Here is a 17829-nt window from a genome sequence, read left to right on the forward strand (position 1 = left end):
AAAGCTGGTGAAGACAAAAAAACTACAAAAGCGGCAGCAGGACGAGAATAATATGATGACGAAAATAGCAAGCATTTGACATGGAAATGGAGAGAACGTACGGTGGAGAAACAAGAGGAGTAAGGAGAGCAATCGGGTGAAGAGCGAGCTAAACCGGCGAGAAGTTATGAAAATACGAACCTGGGAACGTGAGGGGTACCTACGAAGAGGCAGCAATGAGAAATCTGGCGGGAATCACGTACGGAATGGAGAATAGCAAAACTGGTGTGCAGGAGAAAGAAAAGAGAAGGAATGGGAAGGAAGCTACAAGCTGGCAAGCAGATAAGGAACTTCTACCAGGAGGTTAAGACTTAAGAGGGGTGGACGAATAAATAAAAAAATAAAAAGAGCTGATATACTGTAGAGATAGAGGAAATGTTAGGGGGTAAAAGCGATACCAAAGAGGGGTTGGTGGAGGGTGGTGAATTACACAGATAACCGAAATAATAAAGAAGTTGGAAAATAGTAAAAGTGCAGGGGAAGACGACATTCAAGCGGGGATAATAAATGAAGGGGGGGGGGGGTAATTATAAATAATAAATAATCGGATAATTCGAAACCGTTCGCGAGTTATCATGTACACAGACGAGCGGACAGAAGGTCCAAAATCATGAACGAGCTGGGTTGCTCGTTAATAAGGAACTGTGCAAATGTCGACTTGGTGACGCTTTCTCTTACTTATGATAATCTAACCAAGTGTTTCCAATTTTTTTGTCAAACCTAAACAGTTGTACTAATAAAAATGGTGGTTTGCTCATAACTTTTAAAATACAAGGATACACCAGAAAAGACATCGTTTCGAGAAATTTTGCATCATTTGAAAATTCAATGAAGTTTCGTGCTACCGTCGGCGAGATTCCAATGTGCACGATCTATTTTGTCATTGAAGGGGGGCTGTATCCAACCCAATTCTGTATCAACATTGTCATCTGCAAAAGGGCCGTCGAATCTGAGGTACCGGTTTTTTTATTTATGTTAAATTAAAGGTTTGAATCTGAAAGTTTTATGTACTTGTAGTTGGTCGAATTCGCGAATCTCTCTGATTAAGGCCCTTAATGGCATTGGGACCATTGTGAAGAACGCTATAGCTACATACTTATATACTACACACTACAAAGGGGTAGAAGGGTCTGGCAAAGTCCGAAAGCTCTCGAATTATATGAAAAAATTAAAAAAACTATGTAAATTTTCTCAGTGCGCCCTGGCAAGGAGCTCTGGAAACCACTAGAAGGAGATGTAATGTTTTCCATACATATCTAGACACTTTTCATAGCTTAACTCGAGCCTTTATCGACAGCACCCACTCACAATTCCAACAAAACGGCTAATTTCCGCGACATTCTGGAGTGAAGGAATTTTCAAAATAGCTTCGACCTTTTCTGGATGTGGACGTAACCCGTCTTTGTCTACCAAGTAACAGATATTTTAATTGCGCTGAGCAAAAGAACATTTGTCTTTGTTGATCACTAACCCGGCTATTCGAAGGCGGCGAAAAACCTTTTCTGGGGTTTCAAGATGTTGGTTAAATTCCGAGGAAACGATGATATTGCCCTCTAAATACACTAGTACCGAAGATTGAAGATCGGTACCTAACACACCATCAATAAAGCGTTGCCGTGCGGCTGGGGCATTGGTTAAAGGTCGCGAAGTTGGTCAAGAATGGTCGATACATAGGGTAGAGGATAAGCGTCTTTTTTTGTTACAGCATTCAGGGGTCAGTAGTCGACGCCGAATCTATGCGTGTCTTTTTTTAACTAGACATTGTAAGGCCCTTTTGTCCATGAATTGCTTTGTTGCAAAACTATGGTCTTTAACTGCTCATAGAGGAAATGCCAGGATTCGTTGTTCTACCAGAATTTCAAATAATTACACCACAGATACAGGATTTTGTAATGTTAAATTTAAGGTCTTGCGTTGTCCGCCAATTAATGAATTATCACCTTGGAGGTTGGAAACATTGGAGATATCTGAACAGGCAGAAAAATCCGGTCGCATATTGAGTACGATTCCCATAGCGATCCAGAAATAAATACCTAGGATGAGAGTTCAAGTTCAGGTATAACTAAAACTGGTATAATTCGAATGATATCCATACGATTGATGTGAGTTTCGACATATGCCCTATACTTTCACATTTTGCTCTATTTGCACTGTACAGGTACACGTTAAAGTGTCAGGATGCAAAGAACTCAAGGTTTGAAATTTTTCTTCCACCTGCTCCACTAACTAGAGTTCTCGATGCCCCAAAATCTAACGGTCCAAGAATAGAATGACCTGAGACCTTTGGTCGTTCGGAGCATATGAAATAACAAAGCAAGAGATTTATGTTGAGCGGTCGGTGAGGTAATGGAGGAAGACCAACAGGTCAGGTCCCCTGCTGGGCGCTTCCCAAATTGGAACACTGGCGACACACTCTAACTGTGTAGTCCGCTTTACCACAGCAATAGCAGAGTAAGTTCCTCGAATGTGGACAATTGTGAATGATATGGTCCATTACTTAGCAATTTCAGCAAGTGAATTGTTACTAACTGTGAACCCTGCGTACGAACTTCACTAAGGGATGTGGATGGCAATGGTTCGACTTGAGTAGCGGAAACAAATACAAAGTCAGCTGCAACCGATTGCTGAAGGACATCATTATTGAACCGTGTTATAGTCCCTTGTCCTCTCCAGTATGTCTAGTTAAAAGAAAGATGGTCGCATAGATTGTGTGCCGACTACCGGACAGCTGAATGCTGTAACAGCAAAGACGCTTATCCTCTACCCTACGTATCGACCATCCTTAATCATCTTCGATAAGTATCTTCGCTCGATCGATTTAAAATTTGCTTACTGACTGACGTTACACGTTAGTCACAATTTATTTTAATGTTGTAAAACACATTACAAGAGAAATATTTCATCCGTAGTATATAGGTCAAGGTGTTATACCGTTAGCGCTTTTACATAACCCTATTCCTTGAGGTCATATAACGCCGTACAGTTTAAGCATAGCGAGTGGGTCTTGTGTTTTGTTAATTTTCTACGCAGAGAGGTTCAACTTACTGTTCATATGGGCGCCAGAAAGTTTTAGCTTTGCCTTAAACGAAATGGGTGAAATAGATTTCCGGAGAAATTTGTGATAAAATCACAGTAAGAACGGTAATAGACAGTTTGGGCAATAGTTCCAAAGTAATAAACGCATCAATAGTTTATTTAATGAAGATTTTGTTCCCAATGCAAACGCTGACTTTATAAAATAGTGTAATTAATTTCCAGCATCCTAGAGAATTATAAGATATCCGACTCGATTTATTCATACCGTTTAAGAATATTGATGAAAAACAATTTGTTATTCCATTCCGTATTTACATATTATTGTTGGGATGAATTCGAGCATTGAATATTAATACTGCATTTAATTCAGCCGTTTGTATTGGTAGAACTCTACCTTTAATAAGTATTTCGTCGATTTAATTAATGGAATTAGTCTTCGTATCATCTTGCAGGAACAGACTGACATTATCAGGCAGATTTTCCAAAATAGAATACAACGATGAATAATGCAAATGTGTTTTTGTATTGTGGAATAACATTTAATATTTATTTGTAATTTACAAATCGATTACACGCTTGATATTTGTAAGCCACCTTCTGTTTTGCAATGTAAAGCAACCTAGAATTTCAAATCAAACTTAATTTTTGCATTCAACAATCTAATACACGCTATCCTGTGAGTGTTACGTAAGTTTTTTTTTGCATTTTTCATTTTTGCATTTTCTTTTGATTTGCTTGTATGACATTCATCATCGCTTAAGATATAGTTTAAACTTGAGTTTGAAAAATTTAAGATTGAAGCATTAAATATGAATTTCGCAATTTGTTTTAATAAAAATGACAATATAGATTAAGTTTGTTTATATAAAATTCGGCAATTTACAGAAGGATTTTCCAGTCATCACGACAAAATGAAAACTTTCTTTAATTAATACCTCGACCCCCGATGTCATAAAAATCTGCGACCTGGCTCAACGTCAAGATAATTAAGCGTGCTTGAAACGACACTAAGCATACTCCAATGCCGTTTACTGCAACACATCTAATTAGCTATCGGTTATTATACTTACCAAATTGGCCTGCTTAAAATGTTTAAATTCAGAAGTACAGCAACGTCGACACTTTGACCTTGCTCGTTTTAATCCTGGTTTTCACTTAGCATTACAAAAATAAGATCAGCGAATAATTAATAAACGGAACCGAAATCGTTAAATATTAATCATCTTCCAAATGACGAAGGGTTTCGGACGCTGCAAAAATAATTTAAACATGTCCACGGGAACGGTTACAAAACTGGTCAATTATATACGGTATCTTGTTTTACTATCAGCGGTTGAAAATTAACCCAATTAACGTTACGGTTCCTCATAATGAAGCGCCCGCTTGAGTACATTTATATACCGTTCAATATGCCTGGTGGTCGCAAAACGAGTGCTTTGTTACAGCACTACTTTGCACCACAATCAAGATCACTCCCGAATTACGTAACCGAGGAATCCCCTTCAACAAAGCCGCGTCTTTCTGACGTCACAAATAGTAGTAGAGATGGTGTCTCTGTTCTACTAAGTTTCACTCTGAGACGATTGAAAGATTATCTGAATTTCGAAATTTAATATGTTACAAAAAAGCATGACGTAGAGATCAAGCTTGATATTGTACAAACCGAAATTTAACACTGCAGTGAAAATTGATTTCAGGTTTACTGATTTTGTGATTAAATATACATTTCAAACTTCAGGGGGGTGTAAGCTCAGGTGCTTCCCTCAAATGAATTTATAAACGTTTAGGAAATTTGGGTTTTAAAAATCCCCGGCAACAAATAAGTCCATTCTACGTGCGTAGTAGGAGTAAGTTTGAAACAATTCACCTCGGGAGATATGGATATTGTTATTGTATCCATTCCGCATGAATAGCTAAACACCTCATCCAGAATGATCCCTTATTGAATCGCGCGAGCGGGATTGTATATAATATAAAATGGGCACAATTCGACCGAAGTCATGCCCTATTTTATGTATCTGCCGCGCACGTTAAATCCAGTGCCCTTGTTTGCTTCAGATTTATAATTCATTAATCACCGGTCGAATGTCCGTTCATTCCATTGACATTAAAATAAATCCCTCCCGATTTTCCTATTGTACCGATTCGAATTAATTTCCATTTTTTGTGTTATTGATATACGTGCCGATTATCTGAAAATTGTTAAATTTTGTACTATTTAAAATGGATTTATGCACTCGATTTGATTATACCATTATTTTATGAATTTTCTTGTAAGTGAATGTGTAAATAGGAATCTTAAATTTTGCGATGCGTTTACATTGAATTATGGATTTCGGAGATTTTTAGGGGTGTACATTGTTGTAGGTAGAGCGTCTACAGGGTGGTCGAATTTCAAAATTTGAGTGAATTTGGATTTGTAGGAAAGTTCGGAGTTTAGCGATCGTTTGTAAAGGTAACCGTACGTTGTAAGTTCAAATTTCAAGAAAGGAAATCTCCAAATTAATGTGTTCATTCAGATTATCTAGACTCTAAGGCATCAACGAACGGAATGCCCCAACCCTCGCTATAAGTGTGGCGCTACTGGAGTGACTGTGAAATCGTGCACTGTTTGTTCGGAAAACGGACCCAGAAGAAATCGACCAGAGTATGAGGAATCGTTTGTCAAACTTAAAGAATTTTTAGCTGCTGCGTCTACTTTTAAATGTACTGATTTCTGGGGGTAGGGGGTGTATTGAGGAGTGTGTCTTGTTTTTGAAGTCCCTCAGTATCTTATCTGTGACAATGGACGTGCAATTTAGGCGGCTAATTTATCATCCTCAAGCCGGTCCTACTGAACCAGTGAACCGTGTGGTTAAACAACTGATTTCAACATTCCTTAAAGACGTTCATGAACATTGTGGTGCTAATTTAGCATCCCTTGCCTGCACACTTCGTACTTAAAGACACGAAACCAAAATTGGGATTTCACCACTAACTTTGGAAAAGAATTTCGCATCCGCGGCGACAGCTTTGACACTAACTTGACTAATGACGAATTTATTAGTGTAGAACAGCGGTTCTAACAACAAAAACGATAGTGGGACGATTTCAAACCACCCATGATGCAATGTAGGTATTTTCTTTATGAAATTAGAGGCCAGATGTGGAGAAAACACAAAACCATATCCGACGCTATTGGTTACTATTAGGCTAAGTTAGCTCCTCGTTTTCTGGGACCTTTTTCGGTAAGCCATACACATTAGCTATGAATTAAAAGTTATTCAGGATAGGTCCGAACCAAATGATGATGGTTAGGTATCGTAGTTATTAGATGTTTTGACTTGGAGGTTAATTTTTGGGTTAGGTTGCTTGATCTTTCCAGACCACAGTCACAGTTTTCATTAAGTGTAAAATCGGTGTATGGGGAGCTTTATTTACTCTGTAGATCTTTCTGGGGAGTATGTGTGTTGCTTAAGGTGCGGCGGAAACCGTGTTAGCGGTTACCTTGTCCGTTTCCAGTAAGCGTTCTTCCGCTACGTCGTCTTTGGATCGCTCCATCACCATGTCACCGTGTTTGAATTGGGTTGAGGTGCATCCGTAGTTGGCATCGCGTGATCGGTAGCGATGTTGATTATTTAATTTTATCTGCACTGCTCTTGGTTGTATTCCTCAATAGGTTAATAGTAAAGTTTAGATAATGTTCGTCTTCAACCGTCTTGAAGCGTCATTTTACTCGGACGAATTTCTTTTTATTTGCAATTTCCAGCAACCGAAAGAAAATTCTTTCACACAATATTAAACCAACAAGAGATTATTTTACGACGGGATTAAATTTCAATTTCTTACCTTTTCAATTTGGAAGTTTAATTTGTAGGCTTCAACTTCTCTTATATTAATTTATTTTCTAATCACTTTCGCGGAGTGTCTTTTATTACCTAACGCCATGACTTCGAACATACTTCTATTTTTTGCGGTCAGGGGGCGGGGGAAATGTCTTGATTGATTTTTCCATCACCTTTGCACCTAACCTTTAATTATTTCCATTCGCTTTTTATCGTATCAACACACTTTCAGACATCGTTAAACACGACGCCATTTATTTTTAATTTGTTTGAGCGCTCGTTTTATGGTTCATTTATTTTATCACTCGCCCTTTCCGAAGACAATAAAAATTTAGCCCCCGTGGTTTATTTAATTAAGGAAGTGTTGTAAGATATTGTTCGGTGTTGGATTAAAAATGAAGGAATTGTAAAGGCTTATTTTGAGCATCGGTCCAAAGGTACAAAAGGTGTGATTGTTCTAGACGGACTGATGATTTTCTTCATTAGTGTTTTCTGGAGCTTTCTTTATTCTAGAAAGCCACCGATGCGGAATTATTGAAAATTGAGTGACAGTCGCCGCCGGTCAACGGTAAACTTTAGGCATCGTTTTAGATCATTACGTTTTTTTTGTGTATAAGAGATTAAATTTGAAATATCGACTCAGTTGTTTACATGACGAATATAAAATTGGAAAGACCTCGCTAAAAGGGATTAAATAAAAATTTAGAAGGCGAATGCCCTCCGAATGGCTAAAGTAAATTTCAAATGAAGTCCTAATGCTAACTGGGAAGCTAATATTACCATGAATGCCGTAGGTCCAAATACTTTCCGAACTCTCGATGCTTAGTTGAAGCGTGAATCAAACTTTTTCGATTAATACTTGGAAGATATCAGAGTGGGCTTGTATTTAATTAATTTTTGCTCAAGTTTAGTTCCGTTATTAAATCACTCTAGAAGAAATGTTCGAATATTATTGACTTTATATTTGCCCTTCTCCCTTTTCTCGAATGGAAGTCCACGTCTCCGGCAAAGGAGAAATATTAAATCCCTTGTGCTTTTTTAATGAAAAGAGTTTTAATTGACTCTATACATCCATTTTTCACGCTAATGTTTTGTGAAATATTAAAACGCCAGTGAAATATTCATTACCAATTTTGATCTTCGGCCACAAAAATTTGAGGGTTAGGTACTCTAAATTTATAACGCCGTTATTACAGGTTTTGTTTAATTTGGTCAAATTCAGAGCCCAGCGTCTACGTTACCACACCAAGGGTCAATCGCCATACTTACTAATTACTTTAATTGCAACAAATACCGATAATGATTTGCACGCGACTGCTGCGTTGATCTCGAACGAAAAACGGGACGTCGAATTTAACAGCTGATTTAATTTTATTCGAAGCAACATTGTAGGGAAATGTGAATATGCCTTCTCTTTTGTGAGCAATTTTCTTTCCGCTAAAAAAGTTTCCAAAGGGACAGAATGTGTGCTTTAACGTTTGTTGTGACTAACTTAAATGTCGCATTTCATGTCACCCTTAATCAAAGGGCAGCTGTGAGGCTGACAAACTTCATTCAATTTTGACAGTGATTATTTCCATTTAGTTTATGCAAAGAATTTTATTAATCCGAGTTATCTGAAGTTTTCTTCTTGAGCGAAATACATGTTTTCCGAATTTCAAGTTCATGCCGCAACCCTTTAAAAATAGCGGTAAGCTCCTGAAAGGCTGTTACGTTCCCTTTGAGTAAACGTAACATAATTTCCTGGCGCCCAACGTGGGGCACCGATTTCTAATCCTCTGATTAGATATGCCTCGATTTCTGTTGGGGTAATAATTGTCATACTGCCCGCATGTGGTAGAAGTTCACTAATCAAAGACAGACGTTAAAAAAATGGAGGTAACATGTGTAACGAACGATGTTGTAGGTTGGTTATGTTATTTCCTTTGAAGTACCTTTAGATCTACTTTGGATCTCTTGATCTTTCTGTCATTTTTTCTATGACAGCCATTCCTATAAGAATGATTAAGATTAATCATTGATTAAACATTAGAATGTTAGCCACCTTTGATTATACGCTCAGATATTTTCCATTCTAATACTTTTAATCATTGTTTGTGAAACTGGGCGTTAGTTTTTTTTTTATTTGCACGTATACGTTTAACTTCTCTTTCGTATCTTCCATCTCGAATTTTTGTTCTTTTCCGTGGAATTAATTAACGATTATTGGCAGTTTCGAGTGTAGTTTTCTTCCAAATTTCCAAAATTACTTAATTTAGTTTCTCCGACCTTGTTTGAATATCGGAGAAATTCACGTAACGTAACGTTTTTTTCTTACCAATTGATATTCCAAATTTAAATTCTGTTGAAGTAACTCTCTTCGATTCTTATATTCAATATCCTTACGCCATCTATGTATTTACTCTATAACCCGTTTAGTTAAGTTATTGCTGTACTAGATTTGTTATTATCTTAGTTCTTTAGTTTGCCGCTAGATGCCATCCTTGATACTTTTAATTCTATCCCTTCTTTAATTTGGTAATAGTTATTTACATAAGTCAGGAAAATGACACATTACTGGCGAGGAAATATTAAGTACGAGGCCTCTTTGGGGCCGAGCACTTTAATTTCCGAGTCGGGTGTCATTTTACTGACGAGTTTTGTATTAAATTTTACCCGAAATCGTATTTTAATATAACATTTCAATTTGTATATAAAACTTTTGATAATAGTCAATCTATCAATAATGACATAAGTCATAGACCGTTAGCAATGTCATAAATGCAGTCGGTAAAGTGACGGTGCGACCGGTAAAGTGACAGGTGCGGCCAGTAAAGTGACAAGCAGCAGAACAGATAGAAAATAGGCATGAAAATCAAGGTTACAGGACGATTTTGGGTAACAGTTTAAAAAGCAATTTTTAGCAAAAAGGGGATTAACTCGTAGTCAGAGTCAATATCCAAACAGGATTCCGCAGAAAACGACGGAGCTATAATTTTTAAACGACTATCAAACAAATGTAGTAAATCGAAAAACAGTATGTAATCAAACGTTACGCCAAGGAGCCGTCGAACATAAAAAAGTACCTTTGAACTCTGATTGTAACGGCAATTTGAGCTCAGAATGGCGCTTTTCTGTCTTATCTGTAACAGATAATAACACAAACAAACAAGTGGTATAGTGAATAGTGCGGCACAAAATATTGTGGTAGTAATGTCTAACGTTTGACATTAAGTAAATCGTATACTGAAACTGTAATTAATACTCAATAAGAATTCATAATTTAAATTACTTTACACTAGCAAAAGCAAAATTTGATCAATAACGAATCGTCCGTACAAATACGTGATGGCAAAAACAAGTTTGTAGAGTGTGCGAGGTGAGGCGGCGCAGTCGCCTAAAGAGAACGTATGTCCCATATACACTAACATTTGTGGTCGAACTCGGATTTTTATGAAATGTTTGATATATATTTGCTAGGTATGAGAATAGGTCGTAAAGTATATTTCATACTGCTGGGGGTTATGTAGTACGCCGAGTGGGTGAGGTGAGGCGGCGGAAACTGAGCGTATCATCCAAGAAAATGAGATTTCTCAAAGGCGGTACGAAGTTCGCGGGGTCTGCCAGTTTTAATTATAATAGGATTCTTCCTCGTGACGTATTACGTGTAGACCTCCCCTTATAATTGAGCGCCACCAAGTTTCTTCAAATCGATCATGAAGGTACAAGTATCCAATAAAATAATAACAATCTTACCTTTAATGAAGAAATCGACAGCTCTCTTCCGATGCCTCCAGCCATTCACTTTTAAAACAAAGAAATGGAACAAGGAATCCCAATGAATCCACTCGGTAATTGAAATGGCGCTTGCGTTAATTAAAGTGTTGCAATGCCTGAAGGAGAGGGTATACTATTCACTTACCACCAACAAAATCAAAGCGACTAATCACTCATTAATGATAATAATTAAAGAAAATTAACATTTGCATGAACCCTTGAAGAGGAATTTACACACAAATTGGCGCATGACAAAATCAAAATGTTACATACGGCAGAGTGGTTTCGTGTGTTGTGTTAAAATTCGCGTTGAGCCGTGAGCGAAGTTGGGTCAACCACCTGTAAATTATCACACGGTGGTGGTATATTTTATATTAGAATTCGTGTTGACACGAGACCAGAGTTAGGGTCTCGAGTTTTCGTCTTTTTCATTCTTGATCCATATCACCCTCATCCGCCTCATCCATCTTTACACAGTATTCTTTACATCTACAGAATTAAACAACCTTTTTAATAAGGTCATTTTTGACATGAGGGTTGTTGTAGGGAGGGGGTGGCTTACAAAGCTTGATTTTTACGTTGAAATTTGTCCCCCAGAGAACCAAAGTTGGCATGTCTCAATATCAACTGACCATTCATGGTGGCTCATTTTAACTAATTAAGTTAAATTTTCTTTAGGGGCGTTTGTGCACTAATTATGATATTGTCAAAACGTCCCTGGTTTGGTCTTTTCCGTTCACACTTATACAAATAAAAGTGAAAAGTTCTAAAATTAGTTTTAAAAATGAAGTGTATGTGTATACATTTTGGCGTTATTTAGGGGTGTATAGATGAGATATCAACCGCAACATTTAATAGAATTGATTGGGCACAAACATCCCTAAACAGCATTTACTCGTTCTGCGTATTTCACACGGGGGTATTTTTTTGTGCCGTTCGTGAACATCCATAAAAGGCTTTCACTTAGTGACCATTCAAGTTTGTCCGTTTAAGATTAGTGCACATTTTCAAAAAAATTAAAGAAAATTGCACCTTGTGACATCAAAGCTACAATACATTAGAAAATCAGACATGCTAAGCCTCAATCGAAATAACATCGCAAAGGCAGGTAAAAATTGAAAAAATGTAAATTATCTTACATCGTATAATTAATCACTGTAACCGCAGACCTGACCAGCGACTCCTACTATAAATTAAATATTTCGGAAAACTAAAACCCTCGTCTAGATATTATCGTCTATTAGACACACGCAAATTCCTCCAACGGTCCATTAAAAAATTCTTAGAATTTCCTGTAGCACATAAAAATCACAAATCGCCTCCCCACAAATAATGTCATCCAAAGTCGAGATTTTGGTTTCAACATAAAATGAAACCACGACCATTACACTTTCCGACAATATTATTATTATTATTATTATGATAGTGGTCCTGTGGGTTTTCTACGGCTTCGGCAAGTTCTACGAAACTCGTTTAGCAGTAGGACTAAACGAGCTAGAATTGAAAGAATGACTTTTGCAAGTCTATAGGGGATTTGTTACATCCTAAGAGTTTTTCTTCCTGTTGTCTTAACTTGCGATTTTATGCAATAGTTCTCCGGTTTCTAGAAAATGAAATTGCACGCCAGAAAGCGCGCATTTTCTTTTATATCCGATCCGTACGTATTTTAAACCGTTTGCAATAGGATTTAGGGACTCGATACCATGCAGATAAGACATTTTCTTGTAAAGCCGCATTAGTTTTCCAATTTCATTTGAGCTACTCGCAGAACGAAAATGTTTCGGAGCAGGGTTTTTTTTCGCAATTATATACATGATTTGTCCGAATTTCTCATTAATGTTTCACCAGCGTAATCTGATTATGATCGATTTAAAAACTCGTTAAGCAAATTCTATGCGTGATTGATGAAATTGCATAAATTTGTAATGCGCTGGGGGATTGTGCATCATTATTCCTAAGAGCTTTTACATGCATTTTAGAGATTGCACCGTCATTCACAGTGACGTTGTTGACTTTCCGTTGATCTTTAATACTTCGCCCTACAGTTAGGAAAATGAAATCAATATTCCAGAAACAATCTCGTAATAGGTCGTAAAATAATTAACACTCTATGAAGACATTGAGACTTTTTATGTTTCACAAGCCAGGATTGTATTAGAGACATGTTGAGTTTTTGATTTTATCTCTGCGATTCCCATGTAGGGTTTTTCATTGTGTTAGGCCATGAAGCTTTCCATATTTTAATGAAATTAATTTTTTTAGTACTACTTTTGTTTCAAAGGCAGCTTGGATGAATATTGCAATTTAAATTTATGCATCTACGTATTTTCGCCATACCGCTTCGTAGGAAAAAGATATCAAAATGTGTTGGAATATGGGAATATAAAACTCTCTTTCGCACAAGACTATTTTATTGATAGATTTCCGAAGGTACACACACAGACGTACAAGCAATATACAAATGACAAAGTAAAAACGTGGTTAAAACAAATACAACGTATACAGGCTGACAATTTGAAAACTTACCACCCTCCATATCTTAGTAAATAAACGAGATATTAAAAAAAAATCAAAATCCGTTTCGGTAATTGGGAGGGGGAATCACAGTGACATAGTTGGCGACGCACCCCCTCCAACCCCCTGCGCCCCAGCCACCCCAACTTTTAAATCTTAAATAGTGACCCCCCATGTGTGATACGTCGTTTGGAATAAGCTCTGAAAATATGCTTCCAACCATACACATAAGCATTACATTTAGGTTAGTAAAACTACCGTGCCAAATCCAAATAAAATAAACTAATATGATACATTTTGAAATCTGTTCGTATTTAAAACGCAACCGCGAACATAGACGACCTTTCAAGATGTCGAAATATTGCAAAACCAATCATTTTGAAAAGGTTGCGACAAGAGTTTGAGAATAGATTATAACTGGCGATCAAAAATGCTGTGAGTCGGCTGGAAGTTCAAGTTCAAATACGATTTTCCATGTAAACAAAAAATTTCAAAGAGCGACTCGACAGCAACCTCATTTTTGCATCCGCGTAGTCATACCTTGTTTTTACCAAGAACGGAAACCATTCTGACATTTATTGAAATAAAAGCCCAACTTTAGAAAATGTATCATAATTAGTTTTATTTTTTGATTTGCAACGATAATTACTCACCTATGTAATGCTATTTGATATGGGGGGGGGGGGGGGGGGTCACTATTTAGATTTAAAAGTTGGGGTGGCTGGAGCGCAGGGGGTGTGAGGGGGTGCGTCGCCTACTATGTAATTGTGATTCCCCCTCCGAATTACCGAAACGGATTTTGTTTTTTTTAAATATCTTGTTTATTTACCAAGATATGGGAAGTGGTAAGTTTTCAAATTGTCACCCTGTATGTACTGGATTCCAATAAGCTATACCTAAGCGTCTATATTACATCGTATAGACATGGTGAGCGCGATAACGTGTCAACCACCACGTTGGGTTTCTCTGCAATGTACTCCAGGGGCAGGTTGAACGTTTGGAGGGATAGTGACCACCGGTCAGTCATTTGAGGGGTTACTCGTCCATTCGAGTAAGCGGGTAAGTGTCCGTAATGGCTATTGCGTTAATCCGGGGGTAGTCTAGTAAACACGGGACGAACCATCGCGCTTAGGGACGAGCACAGCGTGAGAAACCCATGCAGACTTGCACTCTTCCACTACATTTTGGTTAAAAATGGCTCAACTAGTATTGCACAACATTTTTCTTGGTATTTTTCTGAACACTGCCAAAAACCGCATTTCGATACGAAGTTTGCAAAAATTTATAACTTTTTTCGTTGTTTCGTTGAACTGATATTGCAGCAACCGTCGAGAAGGAAAAGCGAATTGGCCACTGTTAGCCAGGGAAACTGGTCTTCCAGTGAAACAACCACCGAGGTTTAACAAAACTCATATAATTTTGGGCGCCAGGCGTGCAAACCCATTAGTAAATGGGTTTCGGATTGCGATATAGATAAAATAAAGATAGGTAATTAAATTGAAACATATGGCTTAAGCTAAAAAGAAACGTGTTAACAAATAAGGAATCCTATGAAAATAAATTTATCTCCAAAAAGATACAACCGTGCCTTATTCACGTAAAATCCCTAGATAAATAATTTAACCAATTTTAGTGATGATGATGCAATTTTCCACTTCAGATATCAACATCTTTCGCAAAAATCAGAACTTGTCATTTCAACGACAAAAGCGAACGTGATATTTTCTCAATGCCAGTGGTACCAACTACTCCTAAGAGTGCATTCAGTCAAATCACCCAAACCAAGAGTACATTCAACGAAACAAAGAGACGTTACACTATGTAAATAAAAAATTTATAAATTATTCTTGGATTTTTAGCTAATTACTCATCCATTTGCAATGCGTATGTCCCATCCAAGAAAACAAGATTTCTCAAAAGCGGTACGAAGTTCACGGGGTCTGTTATTAGTCTTAATATATAAAACAGAATGTCCATTAACCTAGCAGAGCAAGGCCAGCAGAACACAATCAAAAATACCTTAAAAACCCAAGAAAATGAAAAGTGACTAAACTATAATACGGTGCTAATTAAATGTCCTATTCGGAAATTAAATGCTCCTTTTTTTTTAAATTATGACATGTTCGCAGGGTTCATGATGGAATCAGCAGAGCACTACCTTAAAAACCCAAGAAAATGAAAATGAACTAAACTATAACTTAGGTGCCTAATTAAGTGTCGCTATTCCCAGAATTAAAATGCTCTTAACTATTACCGGCTGGATTCAAAATTTCTTTTTTGTCTCCGTAGGCTAAATGAACTTGTTTTTGTCGATGTTAAGGGTCAAAAAGTGTCACTTTTTCTCCCAGAAGGATTTAAAAATGCAATGAGGGAAGAAAAGTGACAGTACACACAATTTTTGAATTGGGGCTGTAATTTTCCTCATAGTTCAGTTTATATAAACCTGGCACAGCATGTCATAAATTAAACAAAGGTGCATTTACTTCGGGATATGGCACTTAATTAGCACTAAATTATCGCAATATGTTTGATTGTGTTCTCCTGATCTGCTCTGCTTTTCATGGACATTAAACAGAGCCGTGTATCCCACTTGTAATCAAGAACAGCCTGGACCATGTTCCATATTGTCTTTGATTTGTTGCAATTAAAATATGCGATCGCTGGGTATAGAGTTTCAGGTAAAATGAATCTGCCCGAAGTTGTGCTATGAACATGTTTTGACTGTCAATCTTTTAATTTTATTAACGTCAATTAATTAACTCGCCTAAATAAGGCACCAAAAGCAACATATTCTTATTTGTGGACGACAGATAATAATCAGCCCTGTGACTAATCAGAACCTCAAACTTAATCGTGCCAAGTTATAAGGCAAAAAAATTGTTATTAGTATGGGTAAATTAACGTTTTCTTCTACAAATAACCTGCAACGTTTAGGTTTTAACACGTTATGATCAGCAGGGGTCGAATGAAAAGTTTCTTAAAACTTTCGTGCTAATGGTTGCTATGAAGCTAGTTTTTACGTCATTCGAGTTGTGTTCACAACGACTTTAGTTTACCCTGAACTTCAATACCCACCCTCCGATCTCCTGCAGATCTAAATTAGTCCCATCTCGCGATTCTTCTTACGTGGCGGTACCGCAGTGCAAAGCAAAATTAAGTAGCTTAGGTATATGTTACACTCGGCAATACTTCTCCAATATTTTAAAACGTGCACAGTGGTGATTTGCAACACATCAACACTTTCCGAAATTCCCACGAAAACGGGAAGAAAAAACAGATTTTTATGTTTTAACAGTGGGAAAGAGACATTTAGAACGTAGGTTTTTCGAACGCGTGAAAGGTAATATCCGAAGTTCCCACAGGAACGGGCACGGAGAAAACGGGATTTTCCAAAGACGGTACAGAAGTTCCGGGAAATGCTTACTATTAATAATCAAACTTCGACTTTTTACTATAATTATAGGGTAGATTCCTGACTTCATTTCGAAATCTAAATGAAATATTAAATTCGAATCTCATCAGAAGCTATTTTTGTTATGTGTTGCTATCTCGTTACAATAATTAACCAAGAAAGTGCGATTTCTTCTAAACTTTCGCCGGGAAGTACACTTTTTATTGTCCGAACTATGAACTAATTCATACAGGGTGAAAATGTTGTCTGGAAACCACTTCAAACAACATTTTTGTAAGAAGCTTTTAATGGCATCAAATTATAAAAAGTTTTCTACCCAATTACGTGACTTTAAATTTGCAATTAGTAGGCCCGACTCCTGTATGGTAAGGGGGCAAATTTAATTTCTCAACTATTAGTTTTCATTAGAAATTTTACAGAGTACACTATTTTGGTATGACAGCATAAAAGGAAATTAGGAATGACTAATAAAAATAGTGCTCTATTGCCAGTAGAAAGTACGCCATTTGCCCGTACGCTAGGTTAGTAGCAAAGTTTTATAAATGTTGGATACATTGTTGTTGCCGGAGTGATTTACTTTTTTTTTCGTATTTCCCACGAAATTAGTAACGTAAACCAACGATTTCGCGATATGGTCAAAGTGTAGGAGAAGAAATTACTTTTTCTGTCAAATCATGTCAGGCTCTCATAATCTTCCTTTCTTTAAAGTTACAGCGTAAAATCAACAAATTAATGAATTTTCATTCGAATCCTATGGATATTATGCATTCTGACAAACATGTTCAGTAGCATGTGTGTTATATATTCATTTTTATTTCGTTACAACACTTTATTGCATCATTTTGTTATTCACCGAATGAGACATCTTCAAATTACACTCAAAAATAGCGAACGAAAAAGGGCGAAAATGCAAAGAGTAACGGAGATTCATTTTATGTCGCTAACGAAGACGAACGTAACATAATTTCACATTGACGCGTTAGAAAGAATTTGATTAACATTTCGGAAACAAAAGATCCGGGCGTAAGAATTCGCGCGCAAATTTCCGCCGCATTTTTTACGAAATTACCCGTAATGAGAAGAATATTTACCGCACTTATATAAAAAACAGACCGGCATTGTCATTCATTACATACTAACGGCCTTCGGCGGGGGTCTGAATTTTTAAATACTATCCCAACCTCTGCTTCCCCCCTTACGATTTGGGTGATTATTAGTACAACAGCGTTGCGTTTGAAAATCCGAACG

General features: G+C 37.1%; 1 protein-coding gene across 1 annotated transcript in view; it reads left to right on the forward strand.

Annotated features, from left to right (window-relative positions):
• Positions 1-17829, forward strand: part of LOC116169067 (ubiquitin-like protein 3) — a 70393-nt gene that overhangs the window by 22508 nt on the left and 30056 nt on the right. The gene's annotated exons all lie outside the window — the stretch shown is intronic.

The sequence above is a fragment of the Photinus pyralis genome, unplaced genomic scaffold, assembly GCF_008802855.1.
Source record: "Photinus pyralis isolate 1611_PpyrPB1 unplaced genomic scaffold, Ppyr1.3 Ppyr1.4_LG4, whole genome shotgun sequence".
Classification (NCBI taxonomy): domain Eukaryota; kingdom Metazoa; phylum Arthropoda; class Insecta; order Coleoptera; family Lampyridae; genus Photinus; species Photinus pyralis.